The sequence below is a fragment of the Petaurus breviceps genome, unplaced genomic scaffold (genome assembly GCF_028583685.1).
Source record: "Petaurus breviceps papuanus isolate PSGF00001 unplaced genomic scaffold, PetGlider_PUasm1.0 118, whole genome shotgun sequence".
In the NCBI taxonomy this organism is placed as follows: Eukaryota; Metazoa; Chordata; class Mammalia; order Diprotodontia; family Petauridae; genus Petaurus; species Petaurus breviceps.
The window spans coordinates 25,598,500-25,619,958 of record NW_027185616.1 but is presented as its reverse complement, the minus strand read 5'-3'; positions in this window follow the sequence as shown (position 1 = coordinate 25,619,958).

Below are 21,459 nucleotides of genomic sequence, written 5' to 3'. Positions count from 1 at the left end.
CTTTGAAAAACCCAGGATGTGGAATCCCAGATGTTGACTGGGTATGGATGTAATGGTTGGACAGTTTGGAAATCTGTCTACTTGATGTTTCTGTCTTGATAATTATGCCTGTATACTTTGAGGTTCAGGGTGCTGACCTTTTCTCCTGAACAAGGTAAACGATATATGTCTGACTGATTAAAGTAAGCTTGTTAACCCATTTTGAGTTGCTTTCCTTTAACAAAGCAGATCAAAGAACCTGTGTGAGCAGGCACCCTGGGGACACTGGGGTGCTTGCTGCAACAGCATCCTCCTTAAAATGGAGATTCTAGGAGGAACCAGCCAGAAGAACCAAAGGCACTCAAATACAACTATTCTAATGATCTGTGTGATGATTTTGTGATTTGAGTCTTTTGTTTTCATTTTTCAAATGCTTTATTAACTTCTGATTTACATCATTCATTTTCTGCCAGGTTTTGAGTTACACATTTTCTCCCCGTTTTTCCCCTATCCACCACCCCAAAATAGCAGTCCCACAGGATATCCCCTCCTCCAATCTACTCTCTCCCATATCTTCTCTCATAGCCCCTTTGACTTTTTCAGTAGGGCATGGTGGATCTCTATGCCACATTGCCTGTATATCTTATTTCTCAATTACATGTGAAACAGTATTTTTAATTATATATATATATATATATATATAAACATTTGATACAAAAACTTTGAATTCCAGATTCATTCCCTTCCTGCCTTCTCACCCACCCTAACTGGGAAGATAAGCAGTTCAGTATAGGTTGTACATGTGTAGCTTATGCTAAATATTAACATAGTTGATATTTTGTAAAAGACTGACTATATTTCCCTCCCTCCTATCCCACCTCCCACTTGTTCTATTCTCTACTTTGATCCCATCCGTTTTCAAAAGTGGGTGCTTCCAACTTCCCTCCCTCCCAGCCTACCCTCCATTCCATCATCCCCCCTCTCATCTTATTGCCCCCTATTCTCCTGTAGGGTAAGAAACCCTATTTAATATGCATTTCATTCCCTCCCTGAGCCAAATTCAATGAGAATAAGTTTGACCCATTCCCTTTTGCCTTCCTATTCTGCCCCTCCACTGTAACCATTTTCCCTTGCCTCTTCTATATGAGATAGTTTACCCCATTCTGTCTCTCCCCATCGCTTCTCATTATATTCCTCTCTCACCTCTTAATTTCACCTTTTAAGTATCATCCCTTCCTATTCAATTAGTCCTGTGCCCTCTATCTATGTATACCTGTAAACATATATACACACATTCACATATGTATTCATACACCTGTATACCCTCTGATATAGACATATATATAAATACATATATATGTATATGTATATTCCCTTCAACTATATTTTCATACTAAGAAAAGTTTCATCAGTTACAATTATCATTTTTCCATGTAGGAATGTTAATAGTTCAAATTTGATAAGTTCCTTATGATTTCTTTTCCCTGTTTACCTTCTCATGCTTTTGTTGCTTCTTTCATCTGAATGTCAAATTTTCTGTTTCTTTCTGAATGCTTGAAAGTCCTCTATTCCACTGAATGACCATATTTTCCCCTGAAACATGATACTCAGTTTTGCTGGGTATTTGATTCTTGATTTTAATCCCAGCTCCTTTGCCCTCCAGAATATCATATTCCAAGCCCTTCGATACTTCAGTGTAGAAGCTGCCAAATCCTGGGTTATCCTGATTGTGTTTCCACAATATTCAAATTGTTTCTTCCTGGCTGCTTATAATATTCTCTTCTTGATCTTGGAATTTTGTAACCTAGCTGTAATATTCCTAGGAGTTTTCTTTTGGGGATCTTTTTTAGGAGGTAATCGATGGATTCTTTTGAGGTCTATTTTGCCCTCTGGTTCTAAAACATCAGGGCAGTTTTCCTTGAGGATTTCTTGGAGGATGATTTCTAGGTTCTTTCTTTGATCATGGCTTTCAGGTAGTCCAATAATTTTTAAATTATCTCTCCTGGATCTATTTTCCAGGTCAGTGGTTTTTCCAATGAGATATTTCACATTGCCTTCTATTCTTTCATTTGTTTGGATCTGTTTAATAGCATCTTGATTTCTCATAAAGTCATTAGTTTCCATTTTCTTCAACCTAATTCGGAAGCAATGATTCTCCTCATTGAGATTTTGAGATTCTTTTTCCATCTGGCAAATTCGACTTTTTAAAGCATTCTTCTCCTCATTGCCTTTTAGAGCCTCTTTTGCCATTTGAGTTAGTCTGTTTTTTAAGGTGTTTTTTTCCTCAGTCAGGCTGTTGACTCATAATTTTATTGCATTGTTCTCATTTGTATTCCCAATTTTTCCTCCACTTCTCTTATTTGCTTCTTAAGGTCCTCTATGGCCTATAACCAGCTTACATTTTCCTTTAATGTTTTATGCAGTAGTTCTGACTTCACTGTCTTCCTCCTTTTCCATGATTTGATCCTTTTTGTCCCCAAAATAGGAATCTAACGTTGGGTTCTTCTGTTTGCTTTGTTTCCTTTGCCTGGGCATGTTGCCACTCAATTACTTGACTTTTGGGCTTTTTGTCACAGTAGGACTCTGCTACCAGACAGGGGAGCTTCTGTCCCAAATGCTGGGGTTTTCTCAGGTGCCGGAGGTACTGGTTGGGAGCCCTTGCTGAAGCCTCCACATGCTCTGGCAAGCTGGACACACACCCCAGGACCTCCACCCTAGACTACAATCCAGATCCAAGCAGGTTAAAGCAAGAGCAATTACCCCTCAGACTGGTTGCTTGGTCCCCTTATAGTCTGCAGGCCAATAGCTGAAGCTGCCATGTGGCAGCAGTGGCAGCACCACAGCCTTCAGTGGCTTCTCACCCAGGGAGCAAAAGCCACGCACTCCCAACTACTGGGTCCCAAAGTGCATACTCTCACTTTGTTCTTCACATCTGTGTGTTGATAAATCTGGAAATGACCACAGCTGTTGGTGATCTGGAGTCCCTCCAGCCGGCACCTGGTCAGGCCGCCCTGGGACTAAAGCCTTGGTGGGGCTGGGCTCGGCTCCCAGAGCACTACACAGGCCGATTCCGGGCTGTCCTCAGTGGGAGATTAGCTTCTCTGTGTCATTTTGTCGGTTCTGTACCTCCAAAGTTTGTTTAGAGTCCCCTTTTACATGAATTGGGGAAGGTCGGGGAGGACCTGCTTCTACTCTGCCATCTTGACTCTGCCCGCCAGTCTGATTCTATTGGAGGGACAACCAGTAATAATGAAATCTCTGAACCATCCAAACAGAGTGAGTAAATCAAGCAAGCAAGCATTGATTGATGAGGTATGGGCTCTCCCTATTTTATTTTTAACAGCTTAATATTGTTATAATCAAATTTTAATCCAAAATTGTGGGTAATGTTGTCCTAGGACTCAGGTCCTCTTTATTGTTGTTTCTGAATTCTTTCTGGGGATTCAACCTCTACTTCCACAAGTACAAAGTCTAAGTTTTTCTCTTTAAGATTCAAGGGTACAATGTCCTATATTTAAATTTACATTGATATTCAAATAAGTTCTTGCATCATTTACTAATGTTTCTAACCTAAGACTGAGATTTTTCAGGAAACATCAGTAAGACATAGGACACCAGAATTCTACAAACACGTGTGGATACCTTTTCATAATTATTGGCATAAAGGAATTATTTTCCACTCTATCCTCCAAATATGTCGATCTTGATTAAAATCAATGAGACTTTGAGGAGAAAAAGTCTTTTTTTCTCAGGTGCCTTTTGGAGAAATTTGGTTATATTCACATCTTGAATCAAGAATGAGAATAACAGCAAAATTAAGTCAACTATGTTCTTCTTAAAATCCACTTTTATTTTCTTTTTCATAAATGTCTATACTAAAACATCTTTTTCCTTTAACAATTTAAGCATCCTCTTTATTTTCTGAAAAAAAAAAATACTTTTTGTACTTTTGTCCCCAAGCTGCCTTGTAAGCCTGCCTATGTACCCTACCAGATCTTCTCCAAACTCTCTGGGTCACATAGCTGAGAAGAAACTAGATACAAATATAAACACACACATGTATACATATATGTGTACATCCATATATAGTCATACATACATATACATGTCTCTATATGTATAGAAAACCTGTGGAATTGTGAGACACACATGTCCACCACCTACTGATGGTGTGTATCATGCTCTCTAGTGGCAGTGGCTAGCAAGGATTCTGAAGAAAAGAAAAACAGCATACATGGGTCAAACTTTTTTTAGGATTTAGAATAATGAATATGAAGGTAATAATCAATATTTGCCAAAAAAAAATTGTTCTCTAAGATGGTGGCATTTGTTCAGTCATGATTGACTCTTTAAGATTCCATTTAGGGTTTTCTACTCTCTCACCCTGGTGCAACAGAGTTTTCCTATTGATCTTCTAAGTAGTCTTGGGCTGGAAAACTGTTTCACTCTGTCCTTCAGTGGATTCTGCTGCTCTAGAATTTGTTTTGACACACTATTTTAAGGTATCTGGAATGGTTTGGAGGAGAGCCCAGGAGAGTCCCTGACTTTCCTCTGTCATATTGGCTCCACCTGAAAATTACTACTTCTTCTCAGAGTTGTTTTATTTTGCAAGTCTCTAATCAATAGTAATTTAGAGGATTTTTTTTTTTACATAAATATAGATGGCTTTGATTTCTTCATCTGAAAACTGCCTGTTTAGGGGCGGCCAAGTGGTGCAGTGAGTAAGAGTGCCAGCCCAGGTGTTGGGAGACCCGGGATCGGTCCCGGCCGCAGATACTTGGCACCCACACAAAATACCTGGCCGTGTAACCTTGATCAAGTTACTTAACCCCAATTGCTTAAAAAAAAAAGAAAACTACCTGTTCATATCTTTTAATCATTTCAATCAGGGAATGCATTGTATCCTTATCAATATTACTCAATTCTTTATATATTTAAGAAATGGAGCCCTTATCAGAGACACTTGCTGTAAAGATTGTTACCCGGCTTTCTGTTTTCCTTCCAATCTCGGTTGCACTGATTTTGTTTCTGCAAAACCTTTTAAATTTAATATAGTCAAAATTATCCATTTTACATTTCTCAATGCTTTCTATCTCTTTATTTGGTAAATTCTTTTCTTCTCCATAGATCTTACAAGTAAAATATTCCTTGCTTTCCTAATTTGCTTATAGTATCACCTTTTACATCTAAGTTATGTACCTATTTTGATCTTATTTTGGAATATGGTGTAAGATGTTGGTCTAAACCAGGGGTAGGGAGCATGTGGACCCTCTAGGTCCTCAAGTGTGGTCCTTTGACTGAATCCAAACTTCACAGAACAAATCCCTGTAATAAAAGGATTTGTTCTGTAAAACTTGGACTCAGTCAAAAGGCCACACCCAAGGACCAACATGACCACATGTGGCCTCAAAGCTGTAGATTCCCCATCCCTGAACCCAGTTTCTGTCATATTATTTTCTAGTTTTTCCAGAAGGTTTTGTCAAATAGTGAGTTTTTGTCCCAGAAACTGGGGTCTTTTGGTTTATCAAACTAGCTTGCTATGGTCATTTACTACTATGTCTTGTGTACCTAATTTATTCCATTGATCCACCACTCTATTTCTTAGATAGTTTTGATGCCTACCACTTTATATTATGCTTTAAGATTTACTACAGTTAGGTCACCTTCCTCTGCATTTTTTTTCATTAATTCTCTTTGGTGTTCTTGGCGTTTTGTTCTTCCAGTTGAATTTTTTGATTATTTTTTTCAAGCTCTATAAATTGGAGCAGTGGGGAGGACTTTGATTGGTATGGCAGTGAATAAATAAATTAGGCAGACTTGTGATTTTTATTATATTATCTCAGCATTCTCATGAGCAATTGACATTTTTCTAATTATTTAGATCTGACTTTGCATAAAAAAATGATTTGTAATTGTGTTTATATAGTTCCTGGGTTTGTCTTGGCAGGTTGACTCTGCAGTATTTTATATTGTCTACAGTTATTTTAAATGTAATTTCTCTTGCTGCTGGGCTTTGTTGGAAGAGAAATGCTGATGACTTAGTGAATTTGTTATATCCTGCATATTTGCTAAAGCTGTTAATTACTTCAAGTAGTTTTTTTTTTATTCCATAACATTCTCTAAGTATACCAGCATATCATCTGCAAAGAGTGATAGTTTTGTTTCCTCATTGCCTATTCTAATTACTTCAATTTATTTTTCTTCTATTATTGCTAAAATTAACATTTATAGTACAATATTGAATAACAGTGGTGATAATGGGCATCCTTGATCTTACTGGGAAGGCTTCTAGCTTACCCACATTACATATAATGCTTACTGATAGTTTTAGATAGATACTGGTTATCATTTTAAGGACTGCTCCCTTTATTATTTTCTTACCTAGTGTTTTTAATAGGAATGGGTGCTGTGTTTTGTCAAGAACTTTTTCTGCAGCAATTGGGATAATCATGTAATTTCTCTTGGTTTTGTTATTGACATGATCAAATATGCTGATAGCTTCCCTAATATTGAACCAGCCCTGCATTCCTGATATAAATCCCACCTGGTCATTGTACATGATCATTGCAGTAATCTCCCTGCTACTATTTTATTTAAAATGTTTACATCAATATTAATAAGGAAAATTGGTTTATAGCTTTCTTTCTCTGTTTTAGCTCCTCTTGGTTTAGGTATCACACCATATTTGTGCCATAAAAATGAATTTGGTAGGACTCTGCCTATTTTCCTAAATAGTTTATTTTTTATTGGGATTAATTGTTCTTTAAATATTTGGTAGAAATGGATTGTGAATTTTATCTGGTCCTGCAGATCTTTCCTAAGAAGTTCATTGATAGCTTTTTCAGTTTCTTTTTCTAAGATGAGGTAATTTAATTATTCTACTGTTAATCTGGGTGATTTATATGTTTATAAATATTTAATTTATTTTATTATTTAATCTATTTTATTTTAAAATAAATAAATGATTCTGTTTAGATTGTCAGATTTATTGGTATATAATTTGGCAAAATATTTCCTAACACTTCCTCTTCATTGTTAGTAAATTCACCCTTTTCATTTTTGATATCAGAAATTTGGTTTTCTTTTTTCTAAGTTAACCAAAGGTTTATCTATATCATAGGTTCCCCCCACCATAAAACAAGCTCCTAGTGTTATTTATTTGCTCAATAGTTCTATTACTTTCAAGTTTATTAATCACTCCTTTTGGTTTTCAGGATTTCTAATTTGGCAATCAATTGGAGATTTTTAATTTGTTCTTTTTTCTGGGCTATTTTTTTTTTAATTGCATCCCAATTCATAGAACTACTCTTCCTCTATTTGACTGTTATAACAACTTGGATAAATAAGTTTTCCCCTAAGTACTACTTTGACAGCATCCCATAAATATTGGTAGTTATATCATTGTTGTCATTATCTTAAATGAAGTTATTGATTTTTTCCACAATTTGTTCTTTTGCCCATATATTCTTTATAATTGAGTTATTTTTTTTCCAATTCATTTTTTGTTGTTGATGATGATGGGTTTTTTAATTAATTAATTATTTTTTGGTTTTCAATGTTCACTTTGACAAGATTTTGAGTTCCAAATTTTCTCCCCACCTCTCCCCACCCCCCAAGACGGAGTGCATTCTGTTTACCCCTTACTCCAATCTACCCTCCCTTCTATCATCATTCCCTTTCTCTTATCCCCTTCCCTTCCATTTTCCCACAGGGTAAAATAGATTTCCATACACCGTTACCTGTATATCTTATTTCCCAGTTGCATGTAAAAACAATTTTTAACATTAATTGTTTAAGACTTTGAGTTCCATATTCTCTTCCTTTCTCCCTCCCCACCCACCCTCATTGAGAAGGAAAGCAATTAAACATTGGTCATACATGTGTAGTAATGAAAAATACTTCCATAATGGTCATGTTGTGAAAGACTAACTATATTTCCCTCCATCCTATCCTGCCCCCCTATATTCTCTCCTTTGAACTTGTCCCTCCTCAAAAGTGTTAGCTTCTGATTACCCCCTCCCCCAATCTGCCCTCTCTTCTATCATTTGCCCCTGCTTATCCCCTTCTATTTTATCCCCTTCTACCCTACTTTCCTGTAGAGTAAGATAGATTTCCATGCCCAATTAAGTGTGTATGTTATTCCCTCCCTAATAAAAATCTGGTGAGAATAAGGTCCACTCATTCCTTCTCACCTCCCCCAATTCCATTCCACTGTAAAAGTTTTTCTGGCCTTTTTTGTGTGAGATAATTTACCACATTCTGCCTCTATCTTTCTCCTCCTGGTACAATACTCTCTCACCCCTTAATTTTATTTTTTTATATCATCCCTTCTTATTCAACTCATCCTGTGCCATATGTATGTAGGTATGTATGTATATGTATGTATATACCTATACATACATGCATACAGACATATATATGTGTATATTCCCTACAACTACCCTAATACTCAGAGAAGTCTCTTGAGTTACACATATCATCTTTCCATGTAGGAATGTAAACAGTTCACCTTTACCAAGTTCCTCTTTCCTATTAACCTTTCCATGCTTCTCTTGTGTCTTGCATTCGAAAGTCAAACTTTCTATGCAATTGTGGTCTTTCCATAAAGAATGCTTGAAAGTCCTCTACTTCATTGAATATCCATGTTTTCCCCTGAAGTATTATACTAAGTTCAGCTGGGAAGGTGATTCTTGGTTTTAATCCTACTCCTTTGCAATCCTGCATATAATATTGCAAGCCTTCTGATCCCTTAATGTAGAAGCTGCTAAATCTTGTTATCCTGACTATGTTTCCACAATACTTCAATTGTCTCTTTATGGCTGCTTGCAACATTTTCCCCTTGACCAGGAAACTCTGGAATTTGGCTACAATATTCCTAGGAGTTTTCCTTTGGGGACCTCTTTCAGGAGGGGATAGGAGGAGTCTTTCAATTTCTATTTTACCCTCTGATTCTAGAATATCAGGACAGTTTTCTTTGATAATTTTTTTTAAAGCAATTGGGGTTAAGTAACTTGCTCAAGGTTACATGGCCAGTTTTCTGGGTGTGGTGCTAAGTATCAGAGCCCAGATTCAATCCCAAGTCATCCTGACTCTGGAGCCAGTGCTTTTTACTCACTGAGCCACCCGGCCACCCCTAAGCAATTGGGGTTAAGTAATTGCTCAAGGTTACACGGCCAGGTGTTACTGGGTGGGTGCTAAGTGTCTGAGCCCAGATTCGATCCCAGGTCATCCCGACTCTGGGGCTGGTGCTCTTACTCTCTGTGCAACCTGGCCGCCCCTCCTTAATACTTTCTTGAAAGATGATGTATCTAGGCTCTTTTTTCTTTAAAGCAATTGGGATTAAGTAACTTGCCCAAGGTTATACGGTCAGCTTTTGTGTGGGTGTTTAGGTCCTTTTTTTTATCATTACTTTCAGGCAGTTCAATACATTTTAAATTATCTCTCCTGGATCTATTGTGTAGATCAGTTGTTTTTCCAACGAGACATTTCACATTTTCCTCCATTTTTTTCATTATTTTCTTTTTGTTTTATAATTTCTTTTTTTTTACATTTTTCAAATGCTTTATTAACTTCTGATTTACATCATTCATTTCCACCAGATTTTGAGTTACAAATTTTCTTCCTGTTTTTCTCCTACCCACCACCCCAAAATAGCAGTCCCACAGGATATCCCCTCCTCCAATCTACTCTCTCCCATATCTTCTCTCATACCTCCTTTGACTTTTTCAGTAGGGCATGGTGGATCTCTATGCCACATTGCCTGTATATCTTATTTCCCAATTACATGTAAAATAGTATTAATAATAGTATATATATTATCAGTCCCAGAGGATATCCCCTCCTCCAATCTGCTCTCTCCCATATTTTCTCCCATACCCCTTTTGACTTTTCCAGTGGATCTCTATGCCCAGTGCCTGTATATCTTATTTCCCAATTACATGTAAAATAGTATTGATAATAGTATATATATATATATTTAAACATTTGATTTTAAAACTTTGAATTGCAGATTCATTCCCTTCCTCCCTTGTTACACACCCTTACTGGAAAGATAAGCAGTTCAGTATAGGTTGTACATGTGTAGCTTATGGGAAACATTAACATAGTTGATTTTTTGTAAAAGACTGACTTTATGTCCCTCCCTCCTATCCCACCTCCCACTTCTTCTATTCTCTACTTTGATCCCATCCCTTTTCAAAAGTGGGTGCTTCCAACTTCCCTCCCCCCCAGCCTGCCCTCCCTTCCATCATCCCCCTTCTCATCCCCCGCTACTCTCCTGGATGGTGAGATACCCTATTTAGTCTGTATTTCATTCCCTCCTCAAGCCAAATTCAATGGGAATAAGGTTGACCCATTCCCTTTTGCCTTCCTGTTATTCCTCTCCATTGTAACCATTTTCCCTTGCCTCTTCTATATGAGATAGCTTACCCCATTCTGTCTCTCTCCATCTCCTCTCATTATATTCTTTTTCACCTCTTATTTTCGCCTTTTAAGTATCATCCCTTCCTATTAAATTGGTCCTGTGCCCTCTGTCTATGTATACCTATAAACATATATACACACATTCACATATGCATTCATATGTCCATATACCCTCATATATTTCATACACACATATATTTCTATTCCCTTCAACGACTGAGAAAAGTTTCATAAGTTACAATTATTGTTTTTCCATGTAGTAATGTTAATTATTCAACTTTGATAAGTTCCTTATGATTTCTTTTCCCTGTTTACCTTCTCATGCTTGCTTCTTGTATCTGAATGTCAAATTTTCTGTTCAACTCTGGTTTTTTCAGCAAGAATGCTTGAAAGTCTTCTATTCCACTGAATGACCATATTTTCCCCTGAAACATGATACTCAGTTTTGCTGGGTAGGTGATTCTTGGTTTTAATCCCAGCTCCTTTGCCCTCCAGAATATCATATTCCAAGCCCTTAGATCCCTCAGTGTAGAAGCTGCGAGATTCTGTGTTATCCTGATTGTGTTTCCACAGTATTCAAATTATTTTTTCCTGGCTGCTTGTAATATTTTCTCCTTGATCTGGGAATTCTGGAACCTGGCTATAATATTCCTAGAGGGTTTCTTTTGGGGATCTTTTTCAGCAGGTGATTGGTGGATTCTTTCAACCTCTATTTTGCCCTCTGGTTCTAAAATATCAGGACAATTTCCCTTGAGAATTTCTTGGAGGATGCTTTCTAGGTTCTTTTTTTGATCATGGCTTTCCATGTCCGAAGTCCAGTAATTTTTAAATTATCTCTCCTGGATCTATTTTTCAGGTCAGTGGTTTTTTCAATGAGATATTTCACATTGCCTTCTGTTTTTTCATTTGTTTGGATCTGTTTAACAGCATCTTGATTTCTCATAAAGTTACTAGCTTCTATTTGCTCCAGTCTAATTCTGAAGAAATGATTCTCTTTAGTGACCTTTTGAGATTCTTTTTCCATCTGGCAAATTTGGATTTTTAAGGCATTCTTCTCCTCATTGCCTTTTTGACCTTCTTTTGCCATTTGAGTTAGTCTATTTTAAGGTGTTATTTTCTTCAGGCAGGTTGTTGACTCTCATTTTATAATTTTCTTGCATCACTCTCATTTCTCTTCCCAATTTTTCTCCACTACTCTTATTTGGTTTTCAAAATCCTTCTTAAGCTCCTCTATGGCCTGTGAGCAGCTTATTCTTTTCTTGGAAGCTTCTGGTGCAGGAGTTCTGACTTTCCTTTCTTCCTCCTCTTCCATACCCCGATCCTTTTTTGTCCCCCAAAAAGGAGTCCAAAGTCAGATTGCTGTGCTTGCCTTGCTTCCCTTGTTTGCTCATGTTGCCACTCAATTACTTGATTTTTGAGCTTTTTGTCATAGTTGAACTCTTCTACCAGAGAGGGAAGCTTTGTCCCAATTGCTGGGGTTTTCTCAGCTGCTGGAGCTATTAGTTGGGTGCCTTCTCTGAAGCCTCCCCACACTCTGGCAAATTGGTCACATACTTCAGGACCTCCACCCTAGACAGAGATCCAGATCCAAGCAGGTTAAAGCAAGAGCAATTACCCCTCACACAGGTTGTTTGGTTCCCCTACAATCTGCAGACGAGAAGCTCTGAAGCACCACATGGCAGCAGCTGCATGGCCACCACAACTTGACTACTTCTCCCTTTGGGGTCAAAGGCCAAACTGTACTCCCAAACCCCCAGGTCACAAAGTCCACACTGCACTGACCTCTCACTTTATCCTTAGCATCTATGGGTTGATAATTATGCAAACCAGCACAGATGCTGGTGATCTGAAGTCCCTCCAGCTGGTGGCTGGTTGTGTCTGCCCTGAGGCTAAAACCTCTGGCTCATGTGGGGCTGGGCTCAGCTCCCAGAGTGCTGTGCTGGCTGCTTCCTGCCAGCTTCCTGGCTGTCCTCAGTGGGTGGTTAACTTATCTGTGTCATTTTGTGGCTTCTATAACTCCAAAGTTTGTTCAGAGTCACCTTTGACATGAATTGGAAGAGGTGGAAGCAGGAGCCCTATGGAAGTCCTGTTTCCACTCCACCATCTTGACCCAGCCCCCAGTTTTAAAATTTCTTGAAGTATTATGTCCAGATTCTTTTTTTTTATGGCTTTCAGGTGGCACAGTAATTCTAAAATAACCTCTTTTGGATCTATTTTGTAGTTCAATTGTTTTTCCAATAAGGTACTTTGCATTTTCTTCTATTTGCTCTTTTTTTTTTTTATTTTGTTTGACTGATTCTTGATTTTTCACAGAGTCATTGGCTTCCACTTGTCTAATTCTAATTTTTAAAGAGTTTTTTTCTTCAGTTCACTCTTGAACGTCATTTTCCATTTGGCCAATTCTACTGTTTAGGGAGTAGATTTCTTCATTAAATTTTTTGCATCTTTTTTTTCTTTTTTTGTGCTTTCTTTATCAATCTATTTACTCTTTTTCATGATTCTTTTGCATAGCTCTCATTTCTTTTCTTACCTTTTCTTCTACTTCTTTTAATTGATTTTTAAACTTACTTTTGAGCTATCACTTTTGAGGAGTTTTTTGGGCTTGACACCAATTCACATTTTTCTTTGAGGCTTTGCATGTAGTCACTGTGACAATGTTTTCCTCTAATGAGCCTGTGTCTTGACCTTCCCTGTCACCATAATAACCTTCTATGATCAGGTTCTTTTTGTTTGAGATTTGCTCATCTTTTCTAGCTTATTTAATTACTTTTAAAGTTTCACTCAGCTTCTGGGGTGATAGGGGCACTGTCCCAAGCTTCTTGTGCCAGTGCTGCAGGACCTGCTGTTTGGCTGGTACTGTGCTGGTGCTACCTTGAGGCCCACAGGGGATCCTTGTGCTGGACCTGGGTTATAGGGGTCTGGCAACTCACCTCATGCTGTGCTGAGGCAGGAGGGGAGTGGTAGGAGAAGGTGTTGGGGACAGATGTTGCTGAGCAGTGCCATGGGGCTCTAATGGCGACTTGTGTGGTGCTACACTGGATCATCAATAGATATGACCATAGCACTTGCAGGATCAAATGCCAGGCTATTGCTTCCTAGGCTTTGTGATGTCAAAGGCTCCTGTGTTCAGAGTCCTGAGTCATCTCTATCAATGTTAGAAAGAAAAATGATGACCAAAGTAGTAGCAGTGTTTTGAATTGCCTGGCATTTCTTGTTTCTCTTCCAGGGTGCCCCATTGCTTTAGGTAGGCTGTCCCACAAGCTGAATGAGTGGCAGTTGGTTGATAGTAGTGATGGCTGGGCTTTCTTCATGTGATTTGTTTTCTCAGATTGTGACTTTCAGGGCTGTCCTGGAAGTTGCAAAAATGGTCTGGGAGTGTTGTAATCCCAGCATTCGTGGGAATATCTGTCTTGTTGGGAACATCTTGCTGTTGATGATAAAACTTAGGGAAAAAAAGATCTTCAATAAGTTCCAGTTATAACTTCAAACTAAAAATCATTTAGGCAATTAAACTGATAGCAAAGTGGGATGGCAGATTACGGGAAATTTGTCACTCAAGTTAATGATTCTCTCTAGAATTAGATGCTAAATCTTTGTCCTAAATCCATTTGGAATATTTGCAAGAATTTAATCCTGCGCATTTCTAAAAACAGATCAGCTGTAAATACTGCTTCCTAAAACCTGAATAATGAGGCTATTTCTCCATGAAGGTATTAATACTATGTCCATTTTGGCAGATATAACCCCATACATGTATGTGCCTCCAATCAAGCCATTGTGTGTGCTGCTTGCTTCAATTTAGTATGCACAGCTGATTTCCAAAGGTTATTTGTTCTAGGTAAGAGGTAGATTTTTGTCTGCTTTGATACAATGACATTTGTGATTTTTCATGTCTGCAACCTTAATTATATTTGCTTTCTACTTGATTTGCCTAGGCTCTTCCTGCTTCTACTAAATGGAGCTTGTTCAGGTTAGAAAAGTATCCCACCAGGGTGCTTCACATTTGTTTTGAAGCAGTGCAAAGAGTAGACCTGAAGCTTTTGGTGGTATGAAATTTTTTTTGATCACTTAGCCTTTTGGAAAGCAACATGTGGAAATTCAGAGGTGGATAAGTAAAAAATAAAGGAAATTCTAATGGTTTGAAAATAAACACAGTTATATATTTGGTGCAACACTGGATAGTGTAAGTACTGGATTCAGTAAAGGAAGCCCTAAGTCCAAAATTGTTTCTATAGGAAAGTCACTTAACTGCAGTAAGCCTGTTTCCTTATCTGTAAAAATGAATAGTTTTTGTAAAACATAAAATGCAAGACTGTAATTGTGCATAAAATTAAATGTGTGTAAAGTGTTTCACAAATAATAAAGTGCTTTATAAAGGTTCCTATTTTCCCACAGTCCCTCAAGGACTTATCATTTTTATTAATCTGAAGGATGTGAGGTTGAACACCAGTTGTTTTAATTTGCATTTCTCTAATTGTCCAGTGATATCCATTTTTTCTCATATTGCTATTGATAGCTTAGATTTCAATCCCTGGAATCTGACTTTTCATATGATTTAAATATGTATCAAATGGGGAATGGGTCTTACTCTTAAAAGTTGGAATCATGTCACTACATCTTAAAAATGAAACTTTATCAGAGAAACTTGGTGCAAAGGTTTTCCCCTCATTTACCTGTTTCTCTTCTAATTTATCTGTGTTAGTTTTGTTTGTACAAAACTTTTTTTTAATTTCATGTAATAAAAATTTTCCATTTAACATTTTGAGATCCTCTCTGTCCTTATTTCATCATGAATAGTGACTTTATCAGTACAACTGACAAGCAATTCCTTCCTCCTCTAATTTTTTTATTATTTCACTTACTATATCAAAATCACATAGTCATTTGATTGTTTTGGCATATGGTGTGAAATGCTGGTCCATTCCTAATTTTTCGTTTTAATTTTGCTTTAAGTTTTTGTTGAATAGTGAGCTCTTACTGTAATAGCTGTGATCTTCCTATTTATCAAACTCTAGGCTACTGTTCTCATTTGTTTCTGTGCATTTTACTCTTAACCTGTTCCACTGATCTATTTCTCCATTTTTAATCAATTTATTTCAACAATTTCTGCTTGCTAATATAGTTTGACATTGGGAGATCACCTACCCTCCAACCTTTTTTTAAAATGATTTGCCCTGAGAACATTTTGTTCCTCCACATGAATTTCATTAATTTCTTTTTCTACCTCAAAAAAAAAAATAATCCTCTGTCAGTTTCATTGGTATGGCATTGAATTAGTAAATTAATTTAAGCAGCATTGTCATTTTTATTATGTTGACTCAGTCAACCTGAGAGCAATCAATATGTCTCTATTTTGATCTGTACTTATTCATGTAAAGATTTTTCTATTGTAGTATTCATAGTTGCTATGTGTATTTTGGCATGGCATGGAAACTCCCAAGCATTCAGACACACAAACGTATGTGTGTGTGTGCATGGGTATTCTGTAATTGTTTTAAGTGGAATTTATTTTTATATCTCTTTCTGCAGGATTTATTTGGTAATATGCAGAAATGCTACTGATTTAAATAGATTTATTTTGTTTTTCAACTTTACTGCATTTGTTCTGTTTTTAAATAATCTTTTAGTTGACTCTAGAGCTCCCTAATAAAACCATCATATCACTTGCAAAAAAATCAAACCTCATTAATTTTGTTTCCTCTTTGCCCATGCTAATTCCCAATTTATTGTCCAGGCCTGACTGCTCTACCTAACATAGAGCTTTTTTCAAATGATAATGTCATAATAAACATTTTTGTTTTATCCCTAATATTAATGGAAAGGACTCTAGTTTATACTCATTACACATAATGCTGGCACTTCTCATATAATCTTTTAGCTTCTTGCTAATGCTTAATTTATAATTTTTGAAGAAATATTCATTAGGAATATTAGTATATGTTTTTCTCTGTTTTGGTTTGTTGTGTGATGCATCAAGACCATAGTTGACTCATAGTAAGAAAGAATTTGGTAAGGCTTGTTTTCCATATTTTTAAAATACATTTTATAATACTGTTATTATTTTTTCTTCAAATATTTGGTAGAATACTCAAATAAATGATCTGATCCTATTATTTTAGAGTAACGAAATAATATTTATTATGACTAGCAAAATTTCAAAGGGTTGGGCTTAAACTATAAAAAGGGTACCACCCTACCCCAATGATTTTTTTTATTATACTTTTAATTTAAGAAATAAAACAAGCATTTTCATAACATACTTATAATGGCAATGGAATTTGAACCCCACAATGGGATGGACTTGTTGATGTGACAAGAGGGGGCTGAGCTGGGAGTAGCTGGTACTGTGGATAGAGAGAGAGGCCCAAGCAGAGAGAGGCCAGGAAGATTATATAGCCTGCTCCTGGCTCAGAGAATGTAACAACCTTCTGGACCCACTGGCCAATCAAAAAGTATCTAATGAAAAACAAGCCTCCCTCCCCAGGCTCCAGGTGCACTTTAGCCTAGGGGCAGGGAAGATCTTAAAAACTTACATTCCCATTACAATGGCTAAACAAGTTGTAGAATATGATTGTGTTGGAATGCTATGGTTATGATGTGCTGGTTGATTTAGAAAAACATGGAGGGGTGGCCAGTAGCACAGCGAGTAAGAGCACCAGCCCCAGAGTTGGGATGACCTGGGATCGAATCTGGTCTCAGACACTTAGCACCCACCCAGAAACACCTGGCTGTGTAACTTTGAGCAAGTTACTTAACCCCAATTGCTTTAAAAATGAATAGATAAATAAAAATAGAAAAACAGGGAATGACTTGGACCCATAAAGGAACCATCTATGTTATCCACCTCCAGATAAAGAACTGACAAATAGAAATATACATAGTATGGTCTTATATGTGTGTGTGTGTCTATAGGTGTATGTTTATATGGGTGTACATATATATGTATATGTGTGTATGTATATCTATAGATAGATAGACAGACAGAAACTCACATTTAATTGTAGCCTTCTCTAGAGTGTGGAAGTAGGGAGGGAAAGCAATACAATAAAAAAGTGAAGCACAGAGAACAAAATAAAATCTAAAAGGAAGCACATAAAAGCTGGGTAGCTTTGAAAACAATGTGTAGTATTTATTACATAGGTTTTCTTGAAATGAAAATATATTTACATATTAAATCCTCTTGTGCTCTCCTGTGTACATGGAAATGTTTTTTTTCTTTCCTTGTTTTGCATTTAAGTTTAAAATGAAAAAAAAATATTTAAATAAGGATTGTATTGATCAGAGCAGCCAATCTTTCACAGTTGAGCATTATTACAATATTGCTCTCACTTTGTACAATAATCTTCTGATTGTGTTCACTGCATTTTGTATCAGTTTATATAGGTCCTCCTATATTTTTCTGAAATCATTCCACTTATCATTCCTTATAACACAATAGTATTTCATCACAATCATATACCAGATGTTCAGCCGTTCCCCAAATGACAGGCACTATCTCAATTTCCAATTTTTTGCCATCACAGAAAGAACTGCTATAAATATTTTCATATGTACAAGTCCTTTCCTTTTTTCTTTGATCTCTTTGGGATACAGACCTAGCAGTAGTGTTGCTGGGTACACACAGTTTTATAGCATTTCAAGCATCATTCCAAATCATTCTCTAGAATGGTTGGACCAGTTCACAACTGTACCAACAGTTCATTAATGTACCTATTTTCACACGTCCCCTACAGCATCTGTCATTTCTGATAGGTATGTTTTAATTTGCATTTCTTTAATCAATGATGATTTAGAGCATTTTTTCATATCATCATAGATAGCTTTGATTTCTTCTTCTGAAAGCTGCCTATTCACATCCTTTGACCATTTTATCAATTGGAGAATAGTTTCAAGTTTTAAAATTTGATTCAGTTCATAGTATATTTGATAAATGAGACCTTTATCAGAGAAATTTGTTGTAAAAATGTTTAATTTTACTTCATTATCTATGGTACTTTTTAGCAAAATGCAGTTTCACTGACCTCTATTACTTAGGTAATTTTTGCTTTTGCTTTATCTGAGATCATGATTCATGATTGCCTTTTTTTGCTTCAGCTGAAGTAAAATAGATTCTGCTTCAGTCCCTTTTTTTAATTCTGTGCATATATCTTTCTCTTTCAAATGTATTTCTTGTAAACAACATATTGTTGAATTCTGGTTTCTAACTCATTTTGCTTCCATTTTAAAGGTTAATTCATCCCATTCACATGCACAATTATGATTACTAATTATATATTTCCCTCTATATTATTTTCTTCTATTTTTCCTTCTTTTTCTCTTTTTACCTTATCCCCTTACAAAATCTGTTTTTCTTCTGATCACTTCCTCCCTTAACTGACCCCTTCCTTTTATCACCCCATTTTTTCTTATCCCATTCCCTTTCTACTTCCCTGTTGGTTAGCTAAATTTCTATATACAACTTAGTATGTAAATATATTCCTCATTCTTTGAATCAAATTAGATGAGAATGAGGTTCAAGTATTGCCCACCCCACCACTTTTTCCTTTCCACTGTAAAAAGCTCTTCTTTGTGCACCTCTTTTATGTGTGATAACTTTTTCCCATTTTTCCCTTCCCTTCCCCCTTATACCAGTTCACTCCTCTTTCTCACCCCTTAATTTTGTTATATCATCCCAATATAATCTATTTATAACCATTCTCCTTGGCTATGTATATTCCTTCTAATCGTCCTCATAGTGATAAAGTTCTCAGGAGTTACAGGAACCATCTTCCCACATAAGAATAATCTAAACTTATTAAAAATTTGACCTTATTAAGTCTCTATTAGAGGAGCGATTTACATGTCACCAAGGTAACAAAGAAAAATCAACCAACATAGATACTATGAAGCCAAAGTAATACAATAATGGTCATGAACATTAACTAACATCAAATATCCTTTTATGCTAGTAACACACTTCCAATATCCATTTAATCAACACATTTCATCATGGAGTCCAGATGTCCCATCTGGTCTCTGGAATATTTTCTCTTGGACATTCTCAAATAGAGCTGATTCCTAGGGCAGCTCTGAAGGGGACTCCTCTTCAGTAGATTTACTTGTCTGTTCCAAGTCACTTGCAGTAATTCTTAGAAGTTTCTTCTAAAATCTTTTGTAAAACAGTTCTCAATACAATTTGCTACACTCTCCTAAACTTTCCAATAACTTATAAAATGGTTTAAGTTCATGTCATCCTTGATTTCAGATTTAAGCCTCTTAAAGGGGAAAAAAATTAAATTCAGTTTTATTACTTATAACGATCCAGTGATGTAAGTTAGCAAATTGTCAGGTTGGTATATTTTTAAAAATTCAAATAACTACTGAGAAATCAAGAACTAAACATTTTAAAGTACCACAGAAGTCAGAACCCTGAAAACCTTTTAAAATTGTGTATGTAATCATCTGATCATGTTGTTTTCTCAAAATTTTCCACTCTAGCTAATTTCTTCCTTAGGAGGAAGAGATAATGGTAAAGACTAATATTATGCAAGAGCACATAGGTAACAACATCCTATAAATGGATAACTTCTATTCCTAGGTTTGGTGACTATACAAAAGAATTTACTTAAAAGATATTTATTTAATTTCAATTGTAACAAAAACTCTGGGATGGTATGTGTAAATATACTAAGTATGTAACTCCAAATTGTATATAGTCAACAATGTATGTGTGTGTATGCATGTGTGTGTGTATATATATCAAATGAACAGTCTACATGTAAACTGCTTGCACCTTTGGGACATGTTCTACACACAGGTTTTCATTCCAAATTAAATAATAAACCTAAATGAAATTGGATTCCCCTTTTTGGTAATACAAGATAGTCCATAAGTTACTCTCCTCTATCATAACTGATTGCACTGAAAATCTTTGCCTTGAAACACAACAATATATGTTTCTGTTTAATCCTTACTAATTAATAGATGTATATCTTTTTCCACAAACTTCTTCTTAGACACCTTCATTGTCTAACATTCCTATATCATTGTGATGTGTTTTAAGGACCTTATCTTAAAGTTTTTAATGAATATATAACTATTAATAAGTATGTGACAAACCAAGGAACTCATTTATTTACTTATATTGGATATGAAATCAACTACAAATTCAGAGTAAAAATAGTAAGCTTTTACATACTTGCATCCTAGTACAGTAATTCAGATGTTATTTTCCCTGTAGCATTCACAATTTTTAATTTTTTGATACTATCTACAGAATCAAAACTTATTTATAAATTTATATTTCAGCTTTTATAAAAAATATTCAAGCCAAAATTTGGAAATTTACAGTAGAGAACTTCCATTTTAGTCACAAACTCAATTTCTTATTAGTTTATGATGTTATAAATTTATTTCTATAAATTAGGGAAAAGATCCTTACCTCTCTCATCTGTGTTTCTTTTGTTTGCCTCCCTGACTTGAGCAGAGTAAGAGAGAGAAAGACTTATTCTTTCTGAAGGAAAACATATTTTGGCTAAATAACCCCTAGGAAAATGTTAATCTGACTAACAAACATCGATAAGACAAGACAGACACAAAAACACTAAATAACATTGGTGTGCACAAAGAAAAGTCTCCTATGTAGGTCAAAATCTGGAAATGTGTGTGTGTGTAAGTAAGTATTGTTAACCAGACTAGAACAAGCCTCTATTTTGGGAATGGCTGGAACCAAACACAGCAGGCCAGAGGCAGGTGTGTCAGGGATTAAGCCAAGTTTAATTAATTTCAGAGTGAAGAAAAATGCTTGCAAGTGGAGGTCCTCCTAAGTAAAAGGGCTTAACATTTTGGGCCAAGGCAGTGCTTTATATACATAAAAAACCACAAGTAGACTGGACATGACATAATCATTCTAAGATCTTGGGTAGCACTTCCCATGATAGGCTCATGCATAAACAGCACAGGTGTTCCCAGGTCCTATGGGAATAGTCTAAAAGTTGATTATCTCACAATGGGGTACAAAACCAAAGTTAGCTTGACAGGAATAGGAGTGTGCCTGGTTCAATTCACTTAGCAGTTACA